We start from the raw sequence: 7,185 nt of genomic DNA, 5'->3' as shown, positions 1-7,185 counted from the left end.
TGACCCTTATAACAGTGAATGAGAATCATTATTTTACAAAGGAGAGCTGGAGAAGTATTCAGATCTGTACAGCTCGTACCTCAGGTCGACTACTGTAAGAGTCTGTTGAACCCCTGGTTTTCAGCTGTTTTGAAGGGAATCATATCTTTTGCAGGTTAAAGTCACTGCTTCCGTTCCCTCTTTCCTCCATTTGCTCCTCTTCTCATACAGAGTGTCTTTATTAAATGCTTGTGTTAAAGTTGTTTTGTCGTTTGTTTAATTCTACCTGTTTCCTCTGGCTGTGGTCTGGTTGGTCTAGTTCAGTTGGACTCATACTATTTGGGTTAGGGTTAGGGTCTGTCTGTGGTTGGTCTAGTTCAGTTTTGTTCTCATACTGTTTTGGATGTTGTCTCTTCAGCTGATTGAACAGGTTCGTAGTGTTGCCATCCCATATGCAAACCGTGACTGTGCAAATTTTACAAATTACTGTTGTTCGTACTTTGTCGTTTGGGGAAAAGCCAAACCAAGTCCATACGATGGAAGTGCAGTTCATTTTAGGCAGAGACAGACAGACAATTTATTAAATAAATTTGGTGATGATTAATCACACTTTTTGGATATTAAGCTACATTAGTCTTTTTTACATTAAAGCTCTACCTACCGATGTGGCATTTCTCACAGCACTTAGTAAAAGTTTGAACATGAACAACCCGCCTCCCTCCAAAGCCCCGCCCCCTTCCCTCTGCCTGAGCTCTGAGGCTCCTCCTCCTCTCTCCTCCTCTCATCTGATGCGCGATGGAAACGGAGGAGGAAGCAGAGGTGGAGGTCCGGTCCGTTTTGGCGTGTCCGCGGACCCCTCCCTCAGTAATCAGATGCATCATCCACCTGCCGCAGGCCCGTGGCTCCTGTTCCATCAGTAGACCTGGTCTGTGCAGTACTGGGTCAGGGTCTTCACTGCAGTGCCCAGGGGATGGGCGCGCGCACTGTGAACGCGCAGCCTCCGCGAATTTTCCATGGACATTTGAAGTTTCATAGTCCATACATTTATCATCCTACATCATCTTACATGTGTGACACCATGTACATGTACCTGTATGAGTCCCACCGTCAGAAAAGCTGAGCTTTATGCAGACCTGTTCAGTCCAGTACAGCTGACTTCCGGACTTTTATCTCCATCCTTCATTCATCAGACTCCTGTTTGTGCCCCTCAGTTGTTGTTTCTGTTCATAAATCCGTTTATTTCCTTCCACATGTGCATGTCAGTTCTATCCAAACACATCCTAGACAGTAGACTGTGGTCAGTGACAGGAGAAGCAGTGCCAGTGAAGCGTCAGATTCAGAGGGACACATATGGGATGTGAGGCGGCGATAATGGATTCAGAGGTAGACGGCGATAATGGATCGGATGCTGGACGGCCGTAATGGATGACTGACAGGAGGCTCAGTCAGGTTCGGCCAATTATTTTATTCGGACCGACTAAAATGATTGGTCAGACTTTTATCAGAAATATACGAGAATTAAACATTTTTGAGTTTCAATACCTGGCGGATTTCTTTTACATTTTAGTTTGACACACACTTATTAGGAGCATTTTAAGATGACAAAAGAAAAGTGTAAAAATGCCACATCATACAGTATAGCTTTAAGTGTTTCAGGCTGTCCTAGTGGTATCAGTCATCGTTTCAAAGGGTGAGTCTGTGAATTAAATATTATAACGTCCATACAAAAACAGCAGTATCACTGATAACACAACAAGGTTCATTCAGGCCTTACATTTATGAAATTATTACCATTTAGAACCTACGTATAAGACACAACTGAACTCCAAATGAAAAACATATAAAGTGTATTTTCTATTTTAACACAGAATGTGCGCAGTAGAGCTACACCAGTTTATATCCCCTCTTTTATTGAAATGCTGAGTTTTATTTTAAACAACACATTATATTATTTAACAGTAGGGTTGTGCGATATGACAATATTAGATTGTGAAGGATCTTTTTAAAACCAGGCTCAAGACCCACCTCTTTAATTTGGCTTTTAACTAATACCTCTGTTTTATCCATTTGATGCTTTATGGTTATATTATATTTTTATATATATGTCTTACATTTAGATTCTTTTAATCAATGCTTTTACATCTTTTTAATGTTTCTTATCTATATTCTCCAGTGTTTCATCAGAGGGAGCCCTCCGTGCCGGGGGGCAGCTGTGGACTCTGGTGGCTGTGGCGCCTTCCTTCACTGGGGTCTGCTCCTTTCTGGTGGGTGGGGGTCCCTGCCGCCGCGTTGCAGTGGCAATTGGCCCTCTCCCACTGGTTGGGATGTACCAATGTGTCGGTGGTGCCTGGTTGCCGGGGTCAGTGACTGCCTCCTGGTGCGGATGACTCCCTGAGACAGCGCCTCCTCTTTTACTTGTACTTTCTGGTCCTCTCGTGCTCAGTCAGTCTTTTTAAGTGTGTATGTACTTGTGTGTGTGCATATGTGTGCGTGTGTGTGTAAGTGGGTGGGTGTGTGTGTGGGGGGTGGTACTGATTTTTAAACTTATATGTAAAGCACTTTGTGCTACATCCTCAATGTATGAAAAGTCCTATATAAATAAAGATTGATTGATTGATTGACAGACGATCTGACAAAACGGAGAGGTGGTGGAATAGTCTATAATCTGATGTAGTCAGAGTCATAGAGGATTCAACGGCTCTGGATGGACTTATATGAGACGCATCATGTCGGTTCACGTCCACGTCACATGGATTTCACGTTGTGTAGTGGGAGTCATGTATGGCAGGCCAAGTCTATCACAGTTCACTACTGCCAGAACACGTTTGGTGTAAAAAAAAAAAAAAAAAAAAAAAAAAGGCGTCCAAACCATCAAAATGCCGTTTTTTACAGCATAAAAAGATGAAATACAGCATAAATTCACACAAATACGCAGTTTTTTAAGGTGTAAAGTAGTGTTTTAAGAACAGCGTAAAAAATGCCACCTTCTGGTTCTTCAGAACACTGTATTTCATGTCGCTCTGTGTCACTTTAGGTGGCGTAAAAAGCAGCGTTTTCTAGTATTATAATTGTCTCCGCCCCCTGGCTTTCACAGCCACTAAAGTTGAACTGTCATCACCCAATAGGTAGAGGACAGACAGACAAAATGACATTTTGATGGTTTGCGCCATTTTTTTTTTTTTTTTTTACACCAAACGTGTTCTGGGAGTAGTGAAGTGTGATAGACTTGGCCTGCCATACATGACTCCCACTACCCAACGTGAAATCCACGTGACGTGGACGTGAACTGACATGATGCGTCTCATATAAGTCCATCCAGAGCCGATGAATCCTCTATGACTCTGACTACATCAGATTATAGACTATTCCACCACATCTCTGTTTTGTCAGATTGTCAATATGTTCTAATCCTTTACGATCTAATATCGTCATATCGCACAACCCTACTGTTAAATAATATAATGTGTTGTTTAAAATAAAACTCAGTATTTCAGTAAAAGAGGGGATATAAACTGGTGTAGATCTACTGCTCACATTCTGTGTTAAAATAGAAAATACACTTCATATGTTTTTCATTTGGAGTTCAGTTGTGTCTTACACGAAGGTTCTAAATGGTAATAATTTCATAAATGTAAGGCCTGAATGAACCTTGTTGTGTTATCAGTGACACTGCTGTTGTTTTATGGACGTTATAATATTTAATTACCTTTATACTGAACTTTGAACTGGTGCTACACATTAATGTCTTGATAAATTTTGATCCAACTTGATTTTTATAAAGTGAACATTTACAAAACTTTGAAAATCCATTTAACTGATTCATTGGTCACAAGTAAACGCCTGTATAATAACAGTGGTGAACCTTTATTCAGTCTGAGTCTGTAATCAGAGTAAATTCAGTCCAAATGTCAGTCTTTTTGTCTGTAGTTTCACAGATACAGTCTGTGTCTAAATGTCAAATCTGTGAATTAATGATGGAATGGGTTTGAGTCTCAAAGGAAAACACTGTCTGTTCATTAGAATAAATAGACTTTACAGGTTCTGTTTACTGGAACATTTACAAATGGACCCAAACCAGTATATATGTGGAATAAACACTATTATAGACATGAAAAACATCTGATCAACTTTGGTCATTTGGTTTCAATTCATCTGATTAAAGTATGTAGGATTTAACACATTTAATGTGAGGAAGATCATTTCTAATTATAGTTTAGTTTTACCTGAGTCGACTGTCGACGGTCAGTCTGTCATGGTGGAGTTCTGGTTCTGTTGGTGGATTTCCATCCAGGTGGTCACTGGTCTGGAGGTCAACACATTAAAACTCCATCAGCCTCAGTGGGTCCACTTTACACTGATGTGGTTTTATTGGATTTAACACTCACCTGGTGTCGGTGTGGTCCATGGACATCAGTGGGTTAATAATGTTCCAACAGAATCATCTCACCTGCCGCTGCTTTACCTGTCCAGTGGGCGGGGCATTGAGTGGGCGATGCGTCTATGTTCTAAACCAGAATCCCAGTCAACACCTTCAGTAAACCTGGTCAAAGATCATTAGTGATAAATGATCCTGAAAACTATCTGTAGGTAAAGTAACGTAATAAAACACTAAATACAGACACGACTTTAACTTATAAAGACTGAAACAACAACAAAAACCTAAACCATCTACTGATCTAAACTGTTTAATACCTGTTGATCCACTAATCCTATCAATCCATGTCAATAATTGGTGTAAAATACAGTTCTTCATCTTTTCATGGTCATCAGATCAATAAGACATTCAGAGGCTCCACAGTTACTGTGGAAACACTGTCATCTTCTACAACATTGACTGACAGAGACTGTTAGGAAGAGAGAGAGACTGAGAAAGACAAGGAGAGAGAGAGAGACTCAGACCCACCCACTGCTGTCCATCAAACTGAACTACATTTGTCAAATACTAGAAGTGCTGTTACTAATTGAACTACCACTAACCAGGTTAATGTACAATGTTGAACCGGTCCAAATCTGATCTGGTCACACATGGTCTTCAACTATTGGAACATAAAAACCTCAAAGACTGAATGATTTTAATATATTGTGTTAAATCTGAACCTTAAGTCCATTTTAGAACCTGAACACTGCATAAAAAAACCAGATTATCAGCCCCATAAACACCCGCTAACTTCAATGATTCCCGGTAATTTTTGTGAGTTTACAGAGAAGTTCAGCTATGCCGGAAACTGCAAATGATGAAATGGGATCATCAGAGGTGGGGGATATGGAGGGGTGGGGGGTTAACACCTCACAGCAGAGGTGTGAATGGCCCTAATTTACATTTGAATATTACTGGCAGACACCATGTCTGGCCTCAACATCCATTGGATGTTTTTTTTTTAATCAACCCATTGGATGTTACTACAGACATTTCAAAGGACAACTCACATGTGTTTGGACAGTACTGGTCATCTGTATAGCATTATAATATGCCCCACTCATTATAAATAATACTATTATGATTGTTTTTATTATTCAGGTTATTTATTTATTTATTGTTGCAGGCTAATAATTTACATACTGAAAACACCACCACCATTATCAATTAAGAAAGAACACGACTGCCAAGATCATGTTAAAAAATAAAGACAAGCTTTAATAAAAGGCAGAATGCAAAAAGCACACTTACATATTTAAGAAAAAGTGCCAACACTTTCAAATTAAAACAAACTTTTAGAATAAATAAAAATGACAACATTTTCAAATTAAAACTAACTTAAAATTCAAAAAGTAAGTAAAAGTCAGATAAGTGTTGGTGCCATCTTCTCTGAGGGTGGCCCAGTCCAGTCTTCTGTGGTGGGTAGGAACATATGTTGGGTTCCACTGTTGTGTCTGGTGGAGTGCAGCACAAAGGTTTGAGAGCTCCAGACTCTGGAAGGATGGAGGCCTTACAGTCAACCCAGATGTCCAAACAGCAGTGCCATCTTCTTCATCAGACATCATATCAGTTGTGGCCCCCCTCCAAAAATCTCCTCCTTGTTGGCCAGTTCACCCCTCTTTGGCCGCTGGAATTAAAATATACAAGTTAGGAAGAGTAAAAAAAATAGCTGCATGGGATTATAACAATAAACAGTCCCTCCAGGATTTCACGGGCTTTTTTTTTTTATTGTTGCGGCCTAAAATGCCTGATTTTGCAGCAGCTTTTCCAAACAAATTGTGATGAAAGTTGCAATTTTTTTAGGCTTCTTTTATTATAATCACTGGAACATGGGCATTTACAAATTACCTAGAACAGTCTTTTTTGTGTTTTTAGCCTTAAAAAGCACCAGGAAGCAATGATTTTAAACAAAACAGGCTTTTATTTTCATTTATTCATTTGTTTTGAGCAGAAGAAAAAATTAAACATTTTTTGTGTACAAGGAACTAATATCAGAGCGAATACACTAATAAATAAAGATAATCAAGACAAAATATCAATTGCCATGTACACTGGTAATAACAAAATAAATTCAATATATACTGCTCAAAAAGGAGTGGGAAGAAGAACACTTATTAAATCCCACCCCCATCTCACATTTATACAACACAACACATGACTTTTGCTTCCTTAATGATATAGTAGTATATTTAGGGTTAGGGTTAGATGGGTTACATGCACACACAGAGACGGACATGCACACATAGAGACACACGTGCACACACAGAGACACACACACCCCTACACACACACACACACACACACACACAAACAGGCACACAGTGCAGCCAAACTTGGGTTGCTTTCTAACACATTAGAGTAAACATTAATATTAACACCAAGTTTAAAGACAATTTTTGTTTGTGAGCTCCTTTTTTTAACTCCACACACAGACTTGCGCTCGCACTCCCTCACGCACATGCACGCACGCACGTACACACACACAATATAGAAAAAGGAAAGAGTGCCTCCACAGGTTCTTTCTTCTTCTCTTCTGTTGCCTTATACAGTATATCTGCGCTAACCTTGACCCTTTCAGCTCCTGCTCTTGTTCTGGATCCAACAGCCTCTGTCATTGTGACTTGTCTCGTCTGTCCTCTTCCAGTTTCAGCCGTTCTCCTTGCATGTTTTGCGGTTGAAAAGTGTCTGTGGAGCAGCCACTTTCATTTGTGTTCCACCACAGAACGGTATACTTCCGCTTTTGTGTAACACATCTGGAAACTGACCTGCATGAACTTTGGCAGTGATAT

General features: G+C 39.9%; 1 protein-coding gene across 23 annotated transcripts in view; it reads right to left on the bottom strand.

Annotated features, from left to right (window-relative positions):
• The window catches only part of LOC115417777 (uncharacterized), a 192,250-nt gene that overhangs the window by 79,896 nt on the left and 105,169 nt on the right, over window positions 1–7,185 (bottom strand). The window lies entirely within an intron of this gene.

This window comes from Sphaeramia orbicularis, chromosome 4 (genome assembly GCF_902148855.1).
Source record: "Sphaeramia orbicularis chromosome 4, fSphaOr1.1, whole genome shotgun sequence".
Lineage (NCBI taxonomy): Eukaryota > Metazoa > Chordata > Actinopteri > Kurtiformes > Apogonidae > Sphaeramia > Sphaeramia orbicularis.
The sequence above is the reverse complement of the archived record's forward strand: the minus strand, read 5'-3'. Positions and strand labels throughout refer to the sequence as shown.